This window comes from Myxine glutinosa, chromosome 8 (genome assembly GCF_964187855.1).
Source record: "Myxine glutinosa chromosome 8, kmMyxGlut1.1, whole genome shotgun sequence".
In the NCBI taxonomy this organism is placed as follows: domain Eukaryota; kingdom Metazoa; phylum Chordata; class Myxini; order Myxiniformes; family Myxinidae; genus Myxine; species Myxine glutinosa.
Window position 1 is genome coordinate 57,127,066 of NC_136268.1, and position 24,452 is coordinate 57,151,517.

Genomic DNA, 24,452 nt, shown 5'->3' on the forward strand with positions numbered 1-24,452 from the left:
GTCCGAACCTGGCATGATAGTAACACCATGCTTGGTCAGGTGGAGGCCCCGGTCGTCGTGCTGGAGGTGGTCGGCTCGGCGTTGCAGCCGCCAATTGCGTCGGCAGTTCGGTCATCGACCGTGCCGGGTGCTCGGGCGCCATGGGCGTTGCGTCGGACGGCGGTGGGCCCCAGGTCGCTGCTGCAATGCGTTGGCCTGCCGCGGAGATCTTGTCGGCTTCCCTGGCGAGGGCGGGGGATCCGTGATCGTCGTGCTCGCCAGGGCGAGGCGTACCGGGCTAGGCAGCTGACGGAGGAACAGCTCCCGGAACAGGAATGCCGGAGAGTGCTCGCCGAGCAGCGAAAGCATGTAGTCCATTCGCTCGGACGGGCGCGTGTCGCCGAGCTCGGGCAGGTCGAGCAGGCGCCGTGCACGTTCCGCCGATGGGAGGGCGAAAGCGTCGAGGAGGAGCTTTTTAATCGCGCCGTATTTGTCAGCGGCTGGCGGGCTCTCGAGGAGGCTCAGGGCGCGGGCCGCGGTGGCTGAACCGAGCGCTGCTACCACATGGTGGAAGCGGGTGTCGTCGGCCGTGATGCCTCGCAGGGCGAACAGGGAGTCCGCCTGGGCGAACCAAACCGCTGCGTGAGCCTCCCAGAAGGTAGGCAGTTTAAGGGCAACTGCCGTGTCCATGTCGGTGGGTCACCAATGAAGGAGCTGTGCTCCCACGTAAATCGGAAGAATGGACGCGACAAAAAGCTGGAATTCGTCCGAGTTTCTTTATTGGCACAAAACAACTCGGGTACTCTGAAAAGCCCATTTATCGGGCAGCAATATATATACACACATTATCCCGGAGCGTTTACCCGGGAAAGGCGAGAGGGGGCGTGGCCGGGCGTCCTGGCCGCAGCCTGGCAAGTCGAGAGCGGGCGTGGCCGGGCGTGCCCGGGCATGCCCGGGCGTCCCGGCCGAGGCCTGGCAAGTTGAGCGCGGGCCTGCCCGGGCGTCCTGGACGAGCCCGGCATGGTGATCGCTCCGCGTCCTTGGTAGGTGCAAGGCGATTGTGTAAACCCAGCGGTAGCCGCTACAACAGTACCTTTATTAAAAATGACACCACTTTATTTACTGTTGCTTGGTTTGTAAGGAACCATGACAAGAGGTGGTCTAACATTGCCTCCATAAGAATTACTCTATCCCGAGAAATGAATTTAAAGCAAGAAATTCAGTCAGAATGCCTGCGATGATTCGCCTACTATCTCTCCTAATCATAAAACACTGTAGAATAAGTTCGTTTAGACGGGTTAGAGTTCCGTTTCCGGTCCGGTCGTGAGAGGACGGTTGCGTCACTTGCTCGCCGCTTCTCTGACTGGACCATTGTCCGTATCTTGCTTTCCTGGTGGTCGTGGCGGATTTTTGGCCATTGAGTCTTCCTCTGCACGGTCCCGGCTCTGCTCTGCTGCTCCTGGCTTCACCTGCTCGGCTCCTTCGCTATTTCCTCGGGCTCACTCTCGTGGGTTGTGCCGCCCATTGTTTGCAGCGGCGGTGGTGGCGGTTTGCCGCCGTGATCTTGATTAGCAACGGCGGTCGTTTGCCGCTGCATTTGCCGCTTTGCCTCCTCAACCTTGGCCTCGTGCTCGTCTCTTCGCTCCTGTCTGCCCTCTGCATGGTCCCGGCTCTGCTCCTGGCTTCACCTGCTCGGCTCCTTCACTGTTTCCTCGGGCCCACTCCCGTGGGTTGTGTCGATTGTTTCGCCTCCTCACCCTTGGCCTCGTGCTCGTCCCTTCGCTCCTGCTGGCATGGCTCTGCGGTACTCCGCCGCAAGGCTTCTCCTGCTTAAAACCCGCTCCACCCCATCATGCATCTCTGCAATCAAATCGAATGGACTCCTGCGTCGACCCAGGTACATTCACCGTGGCTCCGGTCGTAAGTTTGTTTATTTACAATCAGGTCACTCCATCCCCATCCTCTGGTCGGCTCAGCGCACTCCCACTCATCGTCCCAACACACCTGGTCACAACAACGCACAAAATCGCACCTTCTGTCTGCGAACCCTGGCCAAATCACCTGGATTCATACCCGCCGTACAAAACAACATCAAGCTCACCCTGTTCAATACCCGGTCCCTCAACAAAAAATGCCTCATCCTGAACGACTACATCCTGGAAAATAAACTGGACTTTCTCTGTCTCACTGAGACCTGGCAACAACCACTGGACTACTACACGCTCAACCTCACCACACCCAATGGATATTCTTACATCAATAAACCACGCTCGGAGGGCCGAGGTGGTGGAATTGCCGTTATTCACCGACAAGACATCAAGACCAACCTCATCTCCATCTCATCTGCTCCATCATTTGAACACCTGGCTTTTAAACTCTCTGGTCACACACAGTCAGTCATGGCTGTTGTCTACCGCCCTCCCAAACCACACCCATCATTCCTGTCTGACTTCTCCTACTTTCTGACCCAGCTATGTTCCCTCTCCCCCTCAATCCTCCTCCTTGGTGATTTCAATATCCACATGGACTCCACTGACTCCACGCTAACCACTGACTTCACTGATTTACTCACCTGCTTTAACCTCACTCAACATGTCAACTTTCCTACCCATAACCGTGGTCACATTTTGGACCTTGTCTGCTCTACTGGACTAATTTTGCACCATCTCTCTGGCTCCGACCTCACTCTCTCTGACCACCTAGCCATCACTCTGACCATCAACATCCCCACCCCAGCACCAAGGCATTATTGCACTATCAACTTCCGTAAGCTAAACGCTCTTTCACCTGCCTCATTCTCATCGACCCTCTCTGAAAAAATGTCCACTTCTCCCTTCGTTGACCTCCACACCCCTTCTGACCTCACTGACTACTACAACCACACTCTCTCCTCCTGCCTTGACCAACTTGCGCCTATAAAAACCAAAACAGTTTCTTTCACCCATTCTGCTCCCTGGTTTACCCCTGAACTCCGCCTGATGAAAACTCGTGCTCGCCAACTTGAAAGACTCCGCAATAAAACAGGTCTCACAGTTCACTCCAAGGCCTACAAGGACCACATACAACACTATAAAGATGCCCTCTCCCGCGCCCGCTCCGCCTACTACTCTCAAATTATCCACTCTGGCTCCGGAAACCCAAAAGCACTCTTCTCTACAATAAACAAACTCCTCAGCCCCCTGAACACCACCACCCAGTCATTCACAATAGACAACTGCATCTCCTTCCTTTCATTCTTCCAAAGCAAAATTGAAAACATCTACAACAGCTTGACCACCGCCGCACCCGCTCCCCCTCAAACCACCTGCTCCCCCTTATCCTGCCATCCCCTGTCTCAATTCTCCCCAGTCTCCCCTACTGACCTCTCTGAACTCCTCATCGGAATGAAAACTGCCACCTGCACTCTTGACCCCATCCCCTCCAGCTTTGTCAAGGCCTCCCTTCCTGCTCTCTCTCCACTTATTATTGCAACAATAAACTCCTCCCTGTCTACAGGCATCGTCCCACCATCCCTCAAAATTGCTGCTGTTACCCCCATTCTGAAAAAACCTGGACTAAACCCTGACACCCTAAATAACTTCAGACCCATCTCCAACCTACCCTTTCTGTCAAAGGTTTTGGAACGCGCTGTAGCCACTCAACTCAAACATCACCTCTCTGCCAATAACCTGTATGAAACATTCCAATCCGGATTCCGCTCCAACCACAGTACTGAAACTGCTCTCCTCAAAATCACCAACGACCTTCTCCTCTCCTCTGACGCTGGCAACCTCAACATTCTCATCCTCCTCGACCTCAGCGCCGCCTTTGACACCATCGATCACACCATCCTCCTCACCCGACTTGAAACCACCTTTAACATTACCGGCACTGCCCTCTCTTGGATTAAATCATACCTCTCTGACAGACGTCAGTTCATCTCCATCAATAACTGCAAATCCCCCACTGCTCCCCTCCCCCAAGGTGTCCCCCAAGGTTCAGTTCTTGGCCCCCTCCTCTTCATCCTTTACCTGTCCCCCCTCGGTCACTTAATCCGCCGTCATGGTCTCCAATTCCACTGCTTCGCCGATGACATCCAGCTTTTCATCTCCACCAAGTCCATCTCCACCGCCACCCACTCTATCCTGACAAACTGCATCACTGAAATAAAATCCTGGCTTCAAATCAACTTCCTCAAACTTAACTGTGATAAATCTGAAATAATCATCATTGGCCCAAAAACGCTCACCAAGTCCACCCATAACTTTGCCCTCAACATCGACGGTTTCCCAGTATCCACCTCCCCTCACATCCGGAATCTTGGCATCATCTTTGACCAAACCCTCTCCTTCGACAAATACACTAAACAGATCACAAAGACAGCCTTCTTTCACCTGAAAAACATCGCCCGTCTCCGTCCATCCCTCTCCTCCGTGGCTGCAGAAACCCTCATCCACGCCTTCATCACTTCCCGTCTGGACTACTGCAATAGCCTCCTTTATGGTTCACCCTCAACAATCACCAATAAACTCCAATACATTCAGAACTCTGCTGCCCGTCTACTCACCCATTCCCGGACCCGTGACCACATCACCCCCGTCCTTTACAAGCTTCACTGGCTCCCCATCTCCCAGAGAATCCAGTACAAAATCCTCCTCTTGACCTACAAAGCCCTCCATAACCTGGCCCCATCCTACCTGGCTGACCTCCTCTCCAGACACACTCCCACCCGCAACCTCCGCTCTGCTGGTACCAACCTCCTGACCCCCCCCCCCATCCGGACCAAATTTAGATCCTGGGGGGACAGGGCCTTCTCCATCGCTGCTCCCACCCTCTGGAACTCGCTACCTCACACCATCAGAGACTCCTCCTCACTCACCACATTCAAAACATCACTCAAGACCCACCTGTTCAACACTGCATTCAACATTTAACCCACAGCATCTAACCCCTGACTATCTCCTCTCCTTCTCCCTCCTTTGTGCTTTGAATATTTCCCTATTGATTCTTCTTTTTTTTGCAATTGTCTTTATGTTTTGCTATGCATTATGTTTTGCACTCTGTCAAAGCGTCTTTGGGCTTCCTGAAAAGCGCTATATAAAATAAATGCATTATTATTATTATTATTATTATAATTATTTTGCTAATAATTTCTTCCACACTATAATAATACATTTCACCGATTTTCTCACCTTTTGCTGAAACTGAGAGTTAAACCATCCCAGCGACTATAAAAGTGGTCAGATGGTGAATGAGAGTCAAGATAAAGCTGTGAGGGAGTCTCAATGGACTTTATGTTACAAGCCTTCATTTCATTTAAAATGCATTTTGTCCTATAAACTTTCATCCAATTTTCTTCCCGTTTTTTGCAACAAGTCTAAAACCATCTTAGCGACTATGAAAAATGAAAATCAGATATCGAATTAGGGTTTGAATAAAACTGAGAGAGTGAGAAACCACAAGCCCAACAAAAGAGGCCTCAGAGTGATGTGGAGCAAACAAAATGGTGGAGATTTGTTTTTGAAGCCCCTGCCAGAATGGGTGTAGCCACTCCCTCAACAGGTGAAGCCACACCCATGAACTGACAGACAGACAGACACACTCACAGAAGCAGAATATAATTGAGATACACACTTTTCAAAAAACCTCTGAGTGTTGAAATATCTGGTGGCTATTGAATCAATGATGTGCAAAGATCAATATCGCTACTGCTGATCACAACTCAACCATTACTGTACCGTTAGGCATGTTGAAGTTGCCAACACACATCTGAGAGTTGTGTTGACTTCTGCCGAAGAGTCCCCAATCGTCGTTTGAGCCCCACCAGGTGTAGGCGTGCTGCATCATCAGGACCGATAGCTGAGAGCAGACTTATAGCGGGACATTCATTATTATCAATGGAGCATTATGTACTCGGATATGACATCATTCTAACACTTTTTTCTTCTTCTTTTAATTTGAGTGGTAATGCACATAAATACTTGGATTATCAATAAAAATTTAAAAGACAAACTAGAGCAATGGGACTGTGTCGCCAATATGCCTCTGCATAGTCCCACAATGGGTAGATGCCCTCATTCACTGTCCTAAAAATAAACAAGTTTTATTTAAATCCCTTCAGTTGTTTTCACGTGTCACATTTTCACCAGCCATGACAGGTTTCACATTGATCGGTGAAGCAGTTTCAGAGAAGGTTTTTTTTAAAATATCGGCTTTCAAGCTAATATAGCTGCCACAGCACAAGACATATGACCTTTAAAAATGTACACTCTGCATATGTATGAGTAGGGGTTCACGTTTGTGAAGTTTCGTGTTGATCAGATATGGTTCGTTTTTCTTTCCAAGATGGGTGCCAAACCACATGACCTACGACATCATAATTTTCAAACTATATGCAACATTGCTGTTAGATGATATTTGTAAAATTTCGCATCGATAGGGTGAGCGGTTTCAGAGATATTATTATTTAATATTTTCCTTCAATCCAATATGGCTGCCACACCATGTGACCAATGATGTTTTCGTGATCAAATTTTAATCGCCATGCCTAGTCAAGTTTCGAGTCAATGAATTTGGTCAATTTTGAGTCAATGACATGCCTAGTCAAATCAACAAACGTAAAGTTTCGAGTCAATTAATTTGGTGGTTGGGAGAAAAAGTTTTTTTTAAAGGTTTTAGGTTATATCTAATATGGCTACCAAGCCATGTGACCTATGATGTCATAAATTTAATATTTCAATACAAATGGGTCATAGATCATGTACAGTCATGTGAAAAAGTAAGTACACCCCATGTAAAGTTTTGACTTTTTCAACATATTTCAACACACAGCTATTTGATCTTCATTTCAAAAACATTGATAGATAAAGGTGATATAATATAACAAATATCATGAAACATTTACATTTTGTAGTCCATTGCATAATTTAAATAAACATAAATGCAAATTTCGCATGTGGAAAAAGTAAGTACACCCCTACATTTATCACTACTTCACATATCTAAAATTAGAATCAGGTGCACCAGCTCAGGTGCAAATGATTAGAACATCGTTGGAGAGGATCTTGGAGGAACCTGTCTTATTTAAACCTCAGACATTTAGTTTGGTTTGCTCTTTGTTGTTGAAGTGTGCGGCGTCACCATGCCAAGATCAAAAGAGCTCTCTGAGGCCTTCAGAAAGAAGGTTATAGATGCCTATGAGTCTGGGAAGGGATTTAAAAAGATCTCCAAACAAGTTGAAATCAATCATTCGACCGTCCGGAAGATCATCTACAAGTGGAGATGATTCCAAACAACTGCCAACTTGTTCAGGCCAGATCACCCCAGCAAGTTCAGCCCAAGAGCAGACCGCAAGATGCTGAAAGAAGTCTCTAAGAACCCCAGAATGTCATCACGGGACCTACAGGTAGCTCTTGCCACTGTTGATGTCAAAGTGCACGGGTCTACCATTAGAAAGAGGCTGCACAAATTTGATCTACATGGGAGATGTGCCAGGAGGAAACCTTTGCTGTCCAGAAAGAACATCAGGGCAAGACTAAAGTTTGCCAATGAACACCTAGGCAAAGACCAGCACTTCTGGAACAATGTGCTCTGGACAGATGAGTCAAAGGTAGAGCTATTTGGCCACAGTACCAGAAGTCATGTTTGGTGAAAACCAAAGACAGCATTTGACCACAAGAACCTGATACCAACTGTAAAGCATGGTGGTGGAAATATTATGGTTTGGGGCAGCTTTGCTGCATCAGGGCCTGGGCAGCTCACCATCATAGAATCCACTATGAATTCTTCATTGTACCAGAGGGTGCTTGAGGATAATGTGAGGCAATCTGTCGGAAAGTTGAAGCTCAACCGAAGGTGGACCATGCAACATGACAATGATCCTAAACATACCAGTAAATCCACCAGGGAATGTCTGAAAAGAAAGAAATGGAGGGTTATGGAATGGCCAAGTCAAAGCCCGGATCTAAATCCCATCGAGATGTTGTGGGGGGATTTGAAACGAGCTGTGCATGCAAGAAACCCCTCAAACATCGCACAGCTGAAAGAATTCTGCATGGAGGAGTGGGCAAAAATTGGTCCCAGTCGATGTCAGAGACTGGTAGACAGTTATAAGAAATGCCTACTTGAGGTTCTTTCTGCCAAAGGGGGCAATACCACCAAAGGGGGCAGAGCCAAGGGTGTACTTACTTTTTCCACAGAAGGAAATGGCATCTCTGTTAATTTTTTGTTGAATAAATTATTGCAAAGTCAATTTGTCATTGTTTTTTGTTCAATTAGATCACCTTTATCTATAGATACTGTTTAAATGAAGATCAAATATTGATATGTCCACATATGTTAAAAAGATCAAAAACATTTCATGGGGTGTACTTACTTTTCCCACATGCGAAATTTGCATTTATGTTTATTTAAATTATACAATGGACTACAAAATGTAAATGTTTCATGATATTTGTTATATTATATCACCTATATCTATCAATATTGTTGAAATGAAGATCAAATAGCTGTATGTTGAAATATGTTGAAAAAGTCAAAACTTTACATGGGGTGTACTTACTTTTTCACGTGACTGTGCATGCAATTTTAGATTTTTAGGATAAGGAATTTGATTAAAACATTTTTGGCTGGTATACCACTTCACCTATGATCAATTATCATGCTTTTGTTCCCCATTGGGTGAACTTGATAATGTGGCAAGTTTCAAATTTTTACATTCAGCGGTTTCCAAGAATATTTTTATTATTATTTGTGTTTGTTCCAAGATGGCTGCCATACCATGTGACCTATGACGTCACATTTATGATAAAGGCATTCTGCATGGGTGTCACTCCTACCCTGAAAGTTTCGTCTCAATCAGACAAGTGGTTGCTGAGAAAACAAGGTTTAGCCCGTATGGATGGACGGACGTACGAAAGGGGGTGGAGATATTTAAAAAATGAGAAAAAAGGCCTTCATTTGTAATGCAAATTTTGACCTTTCATTTCTCCCTGAATGCATCATGTACCCATTGGTCTTATCCTTCACCCCTTCTACAAAGTATGAATTCGAACTTTGTCTCCATGGTTTAATACCAAACTGACATGAGAGCATCCTCTCTATTGTTCTCCCTTTACAGAAGTCGAGGCGTGCATGGAAAAGATAAAAGACAGTTTTCTGGTAAAAAATAATAATAATAAAAACTTGTAGAAGGATGGAGGGAAACAGGTGAATAAAGACGCCATGATGCATCACATGATGTGCAGGTGAGTATCAGACTGGAATCTTAGTAGGGGGTCATGCCCCCAGCGTAGCAAAGTCTTGGTTATCCTGTTTGGTATTCCCAACTTTGCACTTTCCACATGATACTGTGACTGCTGGGTTTAGATCCAATATCGATTTTCTCCACAAAATGTTTGCACAGGTATGCTAACAGCTGTAGAAAAGAAGGTGAAGTGCCTTTTCTGTCATGAGTCCTTCAAAGCAAGAGAGAGAACTGAGGATTTGAACTGGATTGGGATTCTCGTGGATTTCAATTGGAAGCCCATGCTGTAGTTGAATGAATTGAGAATATCAGAGGGAACTCCGGACAATGGCACGGAGAGTGGGTGGTGGGTACGGGTTAGTGAGATGATGAGAATAATAAGAAACTGTGTAAGTCACTCGACTTATGATGTGCATTGGTGACAAAACTGCTCTCTTTGATTAAAATGGAAATGTCAAGAAAAGTAATGGTATCAAGAATGACCCAATTGAACTCAAGGGCAGCATGGAAAGAATTATCAAATGATAAAGCAGTTGAGCTCCCTTCTACTACAAAATGGTGTACCGGTGCAGTTATCATTACAGAAGTTGAACTGCCCTTGTTCCTTCCATAAGTAAGGGCACACAAAGGTTTTTTATTTATTTGTTTTTTTTCAGAGTTTTCATCGGCCTGGATCCTTCCAGCGGGAACCGTTGCATCAGGAGCAGGACATGGAGGAGTGGACACAGGAGCAGAGCTCTCAACAGCATGGAACTGAGTGAGGAGCTGCCAGAAACATACTCCACAAAGAACCAAACTACTTCACAAATTAAATGAAAAAGTTAAAAAATTAATTAAAATTAATTTAAATTAATTTAAAATTAAATTTAAAAAAAAGCTCATTAAAACTACTTCACAAAGTACCACAAAGTGCCACTTGTCATGTATGCAGTGCAAATGTTCACCGTTGTATCCCTACACCGGGACCGGGTTGTATCCCTACGCCAGAGCTCGGATGGCGCTGCTGTGAATCGGGCCTTGATCGGCAGAGTGAATAAACGCGTACGACAATTGATCGCAGTTTGTCGAGATACTTTACATGGCGACGAGGATAAACATCTAGACCATGACATCTTTCGGCCATATCGATGAATTCGACCCTCATGAGGGGGATTTTGACACGTATTCTGAGCGGTTGTCTTTCTACTTCGAGGCGAACGGCATTGCGACCGAAGGCCGGATGAAGGCCGTCTTCCTGTCCGTTTGCGGAGGTGAGACGTTCACACTTGTTAAAAACCTGATTCGGCCTCGGACAATCCAGGAGCTCACGTATGCAGAGCTCAAGGCCGCTTTGAAGGAACATTGCAACCCATCTCCTTCAGTCATCCTGTGTCGGTTTAATTTTTACATGTGCAGACAGCAGCAAGGTCAGTCGATCGCAGACTTCATTGCACACCTCAAAAAACTGTCACATCTGTGTGAGTTTGGGGACACGATCGATGACATGCTTCGTGATTTGCTGGTGGTTGGCATGTCCGATGACCGCACTCGTAGACGCCTGCTTGCTGAGAGAAGACTGACGTTCCAAAATGCCAGAGACACCACCATTTCCATGGAAAGTGCTGAACGCAACGCTACAAGCATCGGTGCCACTCGCTCATCTGGTACCAGCCCTGCTGTGAATCGGTTGGATCATGTTCAGCCACAACGTTGGAATAAGGCTCCTCGTCAGAAGCCAGTGCAGTCTCAAACCCACAACAACTGTTTTCGGTGCAACGGAAAGCACCCTCCGGAGACGTGTCGGTTCAAAGATGCCACCTGCCATTTCTGTTCGAAAACTGGCCATATTGCTCCAGCTTGCATCACTCGCAAATCGGGAAAAGGAAAAGCTGCTGACAAGATTCATCAGTTTATCGGTTCGGAGGAACCCGAGCTTGACCAGGTGAGCTCTGTTTCCGACAACTCAGAATCGTATGACCTGCTTCATATTGATTCTCACCATAGGCGGGACCCTCTTCTTGCCAATGTTGTCGTCAACAATCGACCATTGCAAATGGAGGTCGACATTGGTGCGGCCGTCTCGCTCATCAGCCATGCTGTTTTCACAAACCTGTGGAGTGATGCTGACTGACCCCATCTGAAACCTACTACCTATGGACTCTCCACCTATACAGGTGAGAAGATTGTTCCCTGCGGTACATGTGATGTCACGGTGGGCTACGATAACCGTGAGTTTCACCTACCCCTGATCGTCATTCCTGGAAAGGGCCCTTCCTTACTCGGCAGGAACTGGTTGAGCATAATTCGACTGAAGTGGGAAAGCATTCATCAACTCCGGGCAGCCAACGTTTCTCCTACCGCAGCATACACACTCAAAAATGTGCTGGATACGTACCCGGATGTCTTCAAGGATGAGCTTGGAACCTTGAAAGGACATACGGCTAAACTCAGGGTTGACCGGGATGCCAATCCGATATTTTGCAGGGCTCGCCCAGTCCCTTTCGCCCTGCGTGAGCGGATTGACAAGGAACTGGATCATCTTGAAAATCTGGGGATCATCGAGCAAATCCAGTATGCCGAATGGGCGGCGCCCATCGTTCCGGTCATAAAATCGGACCAGTCCATCCGCATATGTGGAGATTATAAAATGACCGTGAACAGGTGTTCTTCATTGGATAAATATCCAATCCCGAGGATCGAAGACCTCTATGCTCGTCTCACGGGAGGCAAGACTTTTACGAAACTCGATCTCAAATCCGCCTATCTACAGCTCTGCTTGGACGAGAATTCGAAACAGTATCTTACCATCAACACGCATCGTGGGTTGTATAGGTACCACCGACTTAGTTTTGGAGTGAAATCTGCACCTGGAATTTATCAGCGTGTCATGGACAGTTTGTTTGCCGCCGAACGCAATGTCGTTTGTTACCAGGATGATATTCTGGTTACTGGTCGTACGGACACGGAACATCTACAGAACCTGGAGAGAGTTCTGAAGAAGATTTCGGACTCCGGCCTACGTTTGCGTCGAGACAAGTGCAAGTTTATGGTGCCATCAGTCACGTACCTGGGTCATACGATTGATGCCGAGGGTCTACACCCGACAGATGAGAAAGTCCGAGCTATCAAGGATGCTCCTTCTCCACGAGATGTGACCGAATTGAAGTCATACCTCGGTTTGCTTCAGTTCTATGGTCGTTACATCCCGAATGTGACCGACGTTTTGGGCCCCCTTTATCGGCTTTTGAGGAAAGGAGTCTCCTGGAGCTGGGGGTCTACTGAACAATCAGCATTCCAGACCTCTAAGGATCTGCTCAAATCGTCCAATGTTCTCGTTCATTTTGATCCAGAGAAGGATCTTGTGCTGACATGCGATGCCTGTCGGTATGGAGTGGGGAGTGTATTATCGCACGTGATGCCTGATGGTACGGAAAGACCGGTTGCATTTGCATCCAGAACGTTGTCCCCGGCAGAGAAAAACTATTCCCAACTTGACAAGGAAGGATTGGGAATCGTTTTCGGCGTCGGCAAATTTCGCCAGTACCTTCTTGGACATCATTTCACGATTCGCACTGATCACAAGCCGCTGATCAGTCTGTTTGGTCCAACTAAGGCGACATCTGACACACTACCGCCCAGGATCATCCGCTGGTCCCTGTTTCTCGCTGCTTATGACTACACCATATGTTATAAGCCCGGTTCGTCTATCACAAATGCTGATGCCATGAGTCGGTTACCCCTTCCAGAATCCGTTGATGATTCGCCTACACCAGGATCCATTATCGCACTGATGGATCATCTGGAAGATTGTGCTGTCGATTCCGGCCAGATCCGCACTCATACTCGACGAGACCCCGTTCTGTCCAGAACTGTCCAGGCTGTACAGCTTGGATGGCATTTGCTACCTGAGGGTGACCCAGATTTTGCGGCTTTTAAAGCACGTAAAAACGAACTCAGCGTGGAAAATGGTTGCCTACTCTGGGGATGTCGTGTCGTGATCCCGAAAAATCTGCGTTCCAGGGTCATGGATGAAATCCATGACTGTCACCCCGGGATTGTGAAGATGAAGTCACTCGCCAGAAACTATGTGTGGTGGCCGAATCTTGATGCTGATATCGAACATCATGTTCGACATTGTTACCCCTGCCAGAGCACCCGGAATACACCTGCGAAAGCGCCACTGCATCCCTGAGAATGGCCCAGCGAACCGTGGCATCGCCTACATCTCGATTATGCCGGGCCTATTAACGGCAGCATGATTCTAATAATTACGGACGCGCACACAAAATGGATTGATGCCTATGTGACGCGTGGTACTACGTCAGCCATTGTCATCGAAAGACTCAGACGCTGTTTTGCCACTCATGGACTGCCCAGGATGATCGTGAGTGATAACGGTTCGTGTTTTTCCAGTACCGAGTTTGCCAAGTTCACACGTCGGAACGGCATCAAACATAAGTTTGTCAGCCCACATCACCAGGCTTCAAATGGCTTGGCCGAACGATCCGTGGGAATCATCAAATCCGGATTGCAGAAACTTCAGGAGGGAACCCTGGAAACAAAGCTGTCTCGTCTCCTGTTCAAATACCGCATCACGCCACAATCAACAACCGGTGCAGCTCCGTCTGAGTTATTGATGAAACGACACTTGAGATCGACACTTGACAATCTCAAACCAGACATATCATCAAATGTTTATCAGAGCCAGCTTAATCAAAAGTTGGTGCACGATAAGACGTCCAACAGTCGATGTATCAACATTGGAGATCCAGTGTTTGCCCGAAATTTTGGTGCAGGTGCGACGTGGCTACCGGGAGACATCATCGAGAAGCCAGGTCCACTGTCCAGTGTGATTCGCCTGCAGGACGGCCGCGAAATTCGTCGACATCAGGACCACATAACCTACCGTCACTGTGAGTCGATGGAGCCTGTAGCATCGTCACAGTCAGGACAACAGTTCGACCCGCCACTGCCGGAGATCGTCGTGGCCGCTCCAGCCGGCTCGGATGCCCCGAAAACCTCTGCAAACGCTACACCCTTCGTGGAGACCAAAGGAATCACCTCGGACTCTGTATCCACTGGTACACCACGACCCAAAGGAATCACCTCGGATTCTGTATCCACTGGTACACCGCGACGCTCAATGCGTGAGAGAAAAGCACCCGACCGGTTGAATCTTTGAAGATGTTTTTTTTTTCACGTTGACACATGTTCTATTTTCACGTATTTTCATTATTCTCATCACCGTTTGCACACATATTTTCACATGTTTTGGAAATGTTGCTTTTGAAATGTCAATTCTGGAAATCTAGCACGTATTGCTCTTGGTAATTTTGGACTTAAAGGGGAGGATGTCATGTATGCAGTGCAAATGTTCACCGTTGTATCCCTACACCGGGACCGGGTTGTATCCCTACGCCAGAGCTCGGATGGCGCTGCTGTGAATCGGGCCTTGATCGGCAGAGTGAATAAACGCGTACGACAATTGATCGCAGTTTGTCGAGATACTTTACAGGTTTTTTATTTATTTGTTTTTTTTCAGAGTTTTCATCGGCCTGGATCCTTCCAGCGGGAACCGTTGCATCAGGAGCAGGACATGGAGGAGTGGACACAGGAGCAGAGCTCTCAACAGCATGGAACTGAGTGAGGAGCTGCCAGAAACATACTCCACAAAGAACCAAACTACTTCACAAATTAAATGAAAAACTTGTACATGCAGTGCTGGAATCTGCATGAGGAAAGCACAATTAATTATCAAGTGATGTAATGCACATCTTTGACTTCTAAATAGGGGGCTTTTCAGCAATGAGTTGAACAGCTTCTGCAAGTTCGACATGTTCATAAATAACAGGTTGCATCTGTAGTCGCTAATCTTGGAAAACACATGCATTGTGGGCCGTGATAGAAATTCACTTCCAAACACACACAAATTCCTAAATGGAGCACTCGCACAAACAGACTGGAAAACCGACAAAGGATAAAATAACTGGAAAATAAATAGCGTTGTTTGTGGCACTTAACTCAAATTGGATGGGGCGTCTCATCAGGGGTCATCAGAATCGTCTCAAGCCTTCACGGGAAAATGTGCTCGCTCTTCCGCACAGCACATGGACCGCAAAACCAGGCCTCGCTGTGTGTCGCGCTCACTCCGGGCCTCGCACGCGCGAATCGAATGGGCCGCGCCTCTCCACTTGCCGTTCCCGTCCGGAACTCTGCAGCTCTTCGTTCTGCAGCTCTGCCTCTTCACAACCACCAGCAAGATCCCGGAAGGAACCGACCACAATGAAGCCTCCACAACAAGAGAAGGCAAGAGCAAGCAAGAGGGATGGGAGAGAATATGCCGGCACACAACCGTCCACCACCAGACCCCAAACCGAGAAGGAAAAATGCACAACCGTTCACTATGACATTCAGAACAAGAAGGGCAAATGTCCACCGCTCCAACTATCTTGTACACGCCGATCTGACGTCACCCATGCCTGCTTCACCAAACAGCGTGTGCCACCTCTTTGTAGTCCATGTCTGCTCCTATCACCAAGTCCCATCTTACCCAGGCTTATGCCAATCAAGTCACCCCCCCCCCCCCCCCCCCCCCACCTCCCCACCCAATCTCGGCTCTTCTGGACGTAGCTCTCAGCCTGCCTGTCCTTGTGATGATGTAGTGGCTGCGGCGCCAGCAGTATTGTTTGATCTGAGTTTCCGGTTAGTTTTATTATTAATTAGTGTAGTTTAATGGGAGATTTTGGCTAGTGTCTAATGCGGTGTCATAAGGAACAAAGGTTTAAATTACAGAGGCATCGACACACAGGGGATTAACATAATCCCTAAACTAATTAACATGACCCCACCCCTCGTGATGCGAACGAAGATACACCTTGCACATGACATCCCAGCTAAACAAGTACTTATTCCATGGTGGTTCTTCTTCTTCATCAGGACATACGGTGCATGCTAATTTATGCAAATCTACCTGGTTCTAAGTTATCACTACCCCCTACAAACATAACAATATTATAACATGTTAGATCAGGTGAATGAAAGGATCAGACCATGCCACACCATTTTAAATTCCTGATAGTAACACTTACTTCAGTGAGGATGTCAGGGTGGGGGAAGGGGCAATATCGCAATCCCCAAAACCCCTTGAGGAGTGGGGATTCATAATATCATTAATATTATTATATTATTATGAGTGTTGTTGTAACATATTGTGCTTTACGGTATTCGGGCCGACGTCCCTGATCTCGGGAGCAAGGTTGGGCTTCCGGGAAGAGGCGGGGCGAGCGGGAGATCAGGTGCGATGGCGGCGAGCTTGTAACTCGAGTGTTGAATGGTGATTAAACATTTTGCCTTTACTGGACTGGCCTTCGCGTGATATGCTTCAGTTGGCGACGAGGATAAATCGACAATGCATGAACTTTCTATGAATTATTTCAGGATGAATAATGGCACAATTCGGCAAGATTAATGAATTAAATGCGGATGCTGATGACTGGGCCCAATATGTGGAACGGCTAGGCCAGTACTTCATCGCTAATGATATGGAAGATGCCGGCAAACGACGGGCTGTTTCACTCTGTGTTTGTGGGTATCAAACGTATGGCCTCATGCGTAGTCATGTGTCGCCTGCCAAACAGTCTGACAAAACCTTCGAAGAACTCTGTGAACTAATGCAAGAACACCTTCATCCCAAACGGTCTCGATTGTACAAAGGTTCTAATTCAATTCGATGTTTCGGAAACCGGGACAATCAATCACAGCTTTTGTTGCTGATCTGAGGCTGGTGTCGGAGTTCTGTGAGTTCGGGGTGACACTGGAGGAAATGCTCAGGTATAGACTGGTGTGCAGGGTCCAAGATGAGCACATTCAACGGAGGTTGCTGTCAGAGGGATTTAGATTTCAGAAAAGCAATGGACTTAGCGCAAGGCATGGAGATTGCTGATAAAAATGCAACAGATATTCAGGCAATGAATGCCTCTGTTTTTCCCCACGGGTGGGAAGGAAAAGTACATAAAGTTCAGACCTACAAACACCAGTACAAGCAGTTCAGGAGTACGACCAGCACTGGCAGCCGGGGTAACGGGGTCACCCAACATGAGAACGGGGGCCAAAGTTCAAAGGGAAATTTTACCCGAAGTTCCAGTACATTTCATTCGCCCGATGAATGTCCGTTTAAGGATGCCGAGTGCAATTACTATCACCGTGTGGGGCATATTGCCAAGGCTTGCAGAAAGAAGAGGTCCCGGAAGCCAATTGGAAAACAGGAAGGGCAACATGCAACAAATGTGGTACAACATGATTCTGAAGTCGAGGATGGGGAGGTTTCGGACGACGTTTATTGTATGTGTAATGTCAGTTCTGGGAAAAGGGGAATTCACCCCCTGGAATCAGATTTTGTCATTGATGGGAAAATTGTTAAAATGCAAATTGATACCGGAGCCTCCATTTCAGTGATGAGTGCCAAGTCTTTTGAAGACCTTAGGTCTAAAGCTCCAGTGGTGCGCAAATCCGGGGCTATTCGACGCACTTACACCGGGGAGCTGATCAAAGTGGTTGGATCTATTGATGTTGATGTTGATGTTCAATACAGGGGCCAGAGATCCACCGTACCCCTCATGATTGTGTATGGTATCGGTCCAAGTCTCGTGGGGCGGGACTCGCTGAGAGTGTTCAAGCTGAATTGGGCCGATATTTGTCACATTGGGATATCAGCATTCAGAGGGATAGGCATCTTTGACCATTTTGGTGTCTTTTGCATCCTCTGGGCCTTTAAGGGTATTTTGGGTCTTTTGGGTGTTTTGGGTCTTCTGGGTCTTTGGGGTCTTCAGGGTCTTTAAGGGAATTTGTGGTCTTCAGGGTGTTCTGGGTCTTCGGGTCTTTTGGGTCTTCGGGGTCTTTTGTGTCTTTGGGTTTTTTGGGGTTTTCAGGGAGTTTTGGGTCTTCAGTGCCTTTTGGAGCCTCGTGGCCTTAAGGGTATTTTGGGTCTTTGGGGTGTTTTGGGTATTCGGGGTTTTTTGGGTCTTCGGATGCTTTTGGGTCTTTGGGGCCATTTGAGTGTTTGGGGTGTTTTGGGTCTTCGGGGTCTTTGAGGACTTCATGGTCTTTGGGGTCTTCAGGGTCTTTTGGGTTTTCAGGGTGTTTTGGGGTCTTTTGGTCTTTGGGGTATTTTGAGTCTTTAGGGTCTTTTGAGTCTTCCAGGTCTATTCGGTCTTCCAGGTATTTTGGGTCTTCGGCGTCTTTTGGGTCTCCGGGGCCATTTGGGCCTTCAGGGTATTTTGGGTCTTCGGGATGTTTTGGGTGTTTTGGGTCTTCGGGATGTTTTGGGTCTTCGGGGTGTTTTGGGTCTTCTGGGTCTTTTGGGTATATGGGGTATTTTGGGTATCCTGGGTGTTTTGGGCCTTCGTGGTGTTTTGGGTCTTCGGTGTGTTTTGGGTCTTTGGGTTCTTTTGGGTCTTCGGGGTATTTTTGGTCTCCTGGGTGTGTTGGGTCTTCAGGGTCTTTTGGGTCTTTGGGACAATTTGGGTCTTCGGGGTCTTTTGGATCCTCTGTTCCTTTCAGGGTATTTTAGGTATTTGGGATGTTTTGGGTCTTCGGGGTCTTCAGGGGCTTTTTGGTCTTAAGGGTCATTTGAATCCTCTGAGTCTTTAAGAATCTTTTGGGTATTAGGGTTTTTTGGGGTATTTGACCCAAAATAACGGATTAAAATGTCTTTTGGGTCTTCAGGGCCATTTGAGTCTTCAGGGTCTTTTGGATCCTCAGGGCCTTTAAGGGTATTTTGGGTCTTTGTGGTCTTCAAGGGCTTTTGGGTCTTTAAGGGTATTTTGGGTCTTCAGGGGTCTTCATGGTCTTAAGGGTCTTGGGGGATTTAAGGGGTCGTCAAAGGTCTGAGGGGTCTCAGCAGTCTAAACGTAATTAAGAGTTCACGGACTGTGTTTTGGGTGTTAATTTTATTTGAAGTAGAGGACGTTTTGGTCGCATAGAAATTCCACGGGCATCGACGTGTGTGACATTTGGACATATTGAGTTAGATGCTGCACCTGCACATTCAGTTTTACAAAATGGTTACTGCCAATTTATCAGATCCACAAATGATGTAATGTACACAATTTATTTACTTCTGATAACATGTGAATGCATGTGCGTGCACATGGGAAATACAGTTTGAAATGTGTGATTACATCTCACGTAAAATGTGATTTCAAGAGCTCAAATCCTCTCCCTCCCCGCGCCCATCCCTCCCACAACACACACACTGCACATGGGAGTGGGTCACACACATGGGGGAGAGTGGGTCACACACACGGGGGAGAGTGGGTCACACACACGGGGGAGAGTGGGTCACACACACGGGGGAGAGTGGGTCACACACACGGGGGAGAGTGGGTCACACACACGGGGGAGAGTGGGTCACACACACGGGGGAGAGTGGGTCACACACACGGGGGAGAGTGGGTCACACACACGGGGGAGAGTGGGTCACACACACGGGGGAAGAGTGGTCAGACACACGGGGGAGAGTGGGTCAGACACACGGGGGAGAGTGGCTCACACACACGGGGGAGTGGGTCACACACACGGGGGAGAGAGGGTCACACACACCGGGGAGAGTGGGGGTCGCTTTACACCTCTCCCTTTTTTTTTTTTTTTTTTTTTGTATACTGAATCGAGGCTCGTGAAAGAGCTAACATTTACTTCACAAACAAATCAACCAGACAAACAAAATATATAAAAAGCGGGAGCGGAAAACAAGATGGGGAGAGAAGGTGAAGCACACAAACACAACATTTGAGAGCAGGGAGATGTGTGGAAGGGAGAGGGCTTGGGGGGAGGAGGCATGGGAAGGGGGGGGGGGGGTGGAGGGAGAAGTATAAAACACAAGGACACCAATGACTTCCAGGACAGAAGTTGGTATTTCAAAAAAGTGGAATTGGGGTGAAATTAGCGGGGGTAGAAAAGATCAAGGTTTTGGATGGGGGAAGATAAGAGATGGTGGTGAACAGCTGTTTTAAAGACCTGGAGGGTGGAGTGGGATTGAAGAGAGTGAGGGAGTTTGTTCCAGAGGCGGGAGAAAAGAGGAATGAAGGAGTGAAGGTGAGCAGAGAGTCTTGATTTTGGCAGTTTGACCATAAGAGGGTTGCAGGCAGATCTTGTGCGACCTGTAGGAATATTTGCGGGACAGAGCCCAGAGAGAGTTGGGGGGGCAAGGCCAGAGAGGAGTCGGTAGAAGATGGAAAGACCACCAACCTGCCTGCGGTGAGTGAGTGAGAGGCCCTTGGAGTTAGCTTCATCGCGGGAGATTCCAATGATTCTGAATGCTTTGGTTTCAACAGCGTGAAGACGAGCTAGGTGTGAGGCAGGAGCACCAGCCCAGAGGGGAGAGCAGTATTCCATTGAGCTGCGGATGAAAGCCTTGTATGTGGTGAGGAGCTCAGGTGTGCCAAGGAAGGACTTTGCACGACGGAGGATGCCCAGTCGGCGACTGGCTTTGGAGGCCAGATTTGAAATGTGGTTTTCCCAGGAAAGATCATGGCAGATAGTGAGACCCAAGAGCTTGAGTGACAGAACTTCTTGGAGAGGATTATTCAGAAAGTGGATGGGAGGGTTGTCCAGTCGGTCTTTTCGGAGAGACATCGTAAGAGTGTGAGATTTGTCAGGATTGAAAGACATGTTCCACTTGTTTGCCCAGTCTGTGATTTTGTCCAGGTCTGCAGAGAGTGAGGAGGCAGCAGACTGCCGATCTGAGGGATGAAGAATGGAGCGACAGAGAGTAGAGTCATCAGCAAAGAGATACAGAGGATTTTCAAGAGAGTCAGAGAGATCATTGATGAAGACCAGAAAAAGGACAGGGCCTAGAACACTGCCTTGTGGAACTCCAGCCTGAACAGGAAGAGGAGATGAGAGAAACCCATTCAGGGCCACACGTTGACTACGACTAGAGAGGAAGTCCGCCAGCCATGCGTGGAGATTTCCATGGATACCAAAAGAGGAGAGTTTGGTGAGCAGAGCGGGGTGCCAGACCGTATCGAAGGCACGTGATATGTCAAGAGAGACTGCTCTAATTTCCTGTTTGGCATTGAGGACCTCCATCCATTGTTGAGAAAGCAGAAGCAGCATGTCCAGAGTAGAGTGTCCAGGTCTGAAACCAAATTGATGATCAGAGATCAAGCCATTGGAGAAGAGGAAAGATTTCATATCTGAAGCAATGATGGATTCCATGACTTTGCTGATAATTGGGAGAAGGCTGATTGGTCTGTAGTTGCTGGGATCTGTTTTCGCACCTTTTTTGTGCAAAGCGGTGATGTTGGCAGATTTCCAAGCAGATGGAAGATGACCTTGAGCAAAAGAGAGGGTGAAGAGAACAGAGAGAGGGAGTGAAAGAGCGGAAGAACAGGATTTTAGGACCCGTGGGCTGATGCCGTCAGGTCCAGTTGCAGAATCCGAGTCGAGGGTTGACAGAAACTTTTCCACCTTGTCAGGAGGAAAGGACACAGAGTCCAGGAGCAGCTGGGTACGACTGGGTACGGTGGGTACAGAGAGGGATGGGTTTGGGACACAAGATTTAGAGGCAAACACAGAGTTGAGGCATTCAGCTTTTTCGCGTGCGGAGTCAGCCGTGTGGCCATTTGAGGTGAGGGAGGGGATGGAGGGGGAACAAACACCAGAAACAGATTTGACCAGACGCCACCAGGATTTGGAAGAGGGAGACAGATAAGAGAGTTCGGTCCTGAGAACGGAGAGATATTGTTTCCTGGCTCTCCTGAGCGTGGACACACACTTGTTTCGGGCTTTGTGAAAGGAAATGAGATTTCCTTCCGTTGGATTTGCTTTCCAGGAGACGAAAGCAAGTTGTTTCTGGGCAATAGCCTCACCACAAGATTCCGTGTACCATGGACGGGAGGAAGGGTATGACAACAGAAGACGAGATGGGATAAATCTGTGCATGAGAGAGAGCAGTTTGCTTTGGAAGAATTCCGAGGAAGAATTTATGTCAGAGGCAGTAGAGATGGGAGACCAGTCCAGATGATTGATGGCTGCTTGAAGACCGTGCCAGTTGGCCTGAGTGAAATGCCAGACTCGTCGACGCTGAGGAGGCTCTCTGAGAATGGTCAGAGAGATGTCCACTTTAACAAGCACATGATCAGAAGAACCGATTGGAGCAGAAGAAGAGCAGCAGACATTTTCAGGGAAGTTAGTCATAACCAAGTCCAGAAGAGAAGATGCTCCGTTGACTGAAATCCGGGTCGGGAAATTGACAGTTTGTGTCAGTCCCAGTGAGTCACAGAAGTCCTTTGCTGAAGAGCCATGGCTGGTGAGAGAGGTACCCACACCCAGCCAACTGGCATGGTGACAGTTGAAATCACCACATATGAGGAAGAGAGAGTTGGGATGGGTAGATAGAAGTTGGTCCATATTCTCAGACAGCGAGATGTAGATGGAGTCATCACTGTTTGGTGGACGGTACAACACACATATGAACAAAAGCTGGGAGCGAAGGGGAAGCCGTAGCCAAAGGTATTCCTGGGGGTGAGGTGGAGAGAGGGCAGTGCAGGGCGAGTGAGGAAGAGAGTTTTTTATAAAGATAGCAACCCCACCTCCAGGACGAGGCTCAGGTCTATCATACCGGAGTAGGGAGTAACCTGGGAGAGATACCAAGGAATCAGAGACATCGTGAAGGAGGAAAGTTTCTGTTAAGCAGATCACGTCTGGTTTGTCAGAAGCAACCTGTATGGAGAGATCAGACATGTTTGAGCGAAGGCCCCGGATGTTTGAGGTCCATACTGTTAAGGAAGAGGAAGGGGGAGCATCGGATACAGAACAGGGGGGGGGGAGCGGTAGGGTAAGATGTGGAAGAGGAGGAAGAGGTAGGGAGAGCTGTTGAAGGTGTGTCAGAGATTACAGAATAGCTCGGAGAAAGGGAAGGATAGGGCAGACAAAAGGTTTGATGGTGATTGGGAGAGGCGCAGTGAGGTGTTATTTGACGAGGGGGAAGAGCGAGGCAGAAGGTTGAGGGAGATGAAGGTGAAAGTTGGAAGGGGGAAGAAGCGGGGAGGCCGCTTTGAGGGGGAGGGGTGAGAGGGGAGTCTAGGAGGGGAGGAGTGAGGGAGAGTCTCGGAGGGGAGGGGTGTGGGGGGATATTTGAAAGGAATGGGTGATTGGGAAGATTTGGAGGGGAGGGCCAAGGGGGAAGATTTGAAAGAGATGGGTGATGGGGATGATTTGGAGGGGATGGGCAAGGGGGTAGATTTAGAGGGGAGGGGTGATGGGAAATGGGATTTTGGGGTGATGGGATTTTGAAAAATGTACGATTAATGGGAAACGAACATTTATTGCAAAATGAGTTTCTTGAGACATTCGAATCAAAAATACGTTTGAGGACGCTGGAGGGAGGATGGAGTGCTGGAGAGTTTAGGGAATGAATGAAAGATGCACTATAAGAGATGGAATTTTTTTTTGGAATGAATGGATTTGGTGAGCAAGCCGAAAGCATCCTTTTATAGAAGAAGAAGAAAAAGGTGTTATAGAATATGACAGAATATAGGTCTTCAGGGTTCAGATGAGACATTTTTTAACAACGTGATCACAAACAGCGTGGTCGAAGAATGAACGAACGAACAACTAAGAACGAATAAACGAATAAAACGGAAGGAAATGTTTTTGTGTTTTTTTTTTTTTCCTTTTTCCGAACCTCCCTTCATTCCTTTTTAACTCCTCCTCACTCCTCTCCCCCTCCCAAGTCTCCTCTCCCCCTCCCCCAGTCTCCTCTCCCCCTCCCCCAGTCTCCTCTCCCCCTCCCCCAGTTCCCTCTCCTTCTCCCTCAGTCTCCTCTCCTCCTCCCTCAGTCTCCTCTCCCCCTCCCACAGTCTCCTCTCCCCCTCCCCCAGTCTCCTCTCCCCCTCCCCCAGTCTCCTCTCCCCCTCCCCCAGTCTCCTCTCCCCCTCCCCCAGTCTCCTCTCCCCCTCCCCCAGTCTCCTCTCCCCCTCCCCGTGTCTCCTCTCCTTCTACCTCAGTCTCTCCTCCTCCCTCAGTCTCCTCTCCCCCTCCCCCAGTCTCCTCTCCGCCTTTCCCAGTCTCCTCTCCGCCTTTCCCAGTCTCCTCCCCCCCTCCCACAGTCTCCTCCTCCCCTTCCCCAGTCTGCTCTCCCCCTCCCCCAGTCTCGTCTCCCCCTCCCCCAGTCTCCTCTCCCCCTCCCCCAGTCTCCTGTCCCCCTCCCCCAGTCTCCTCTCCCCACCCCAGTCTCCTCTCTTCTCTTCTCCCCGAGTCTCCTCTCTTC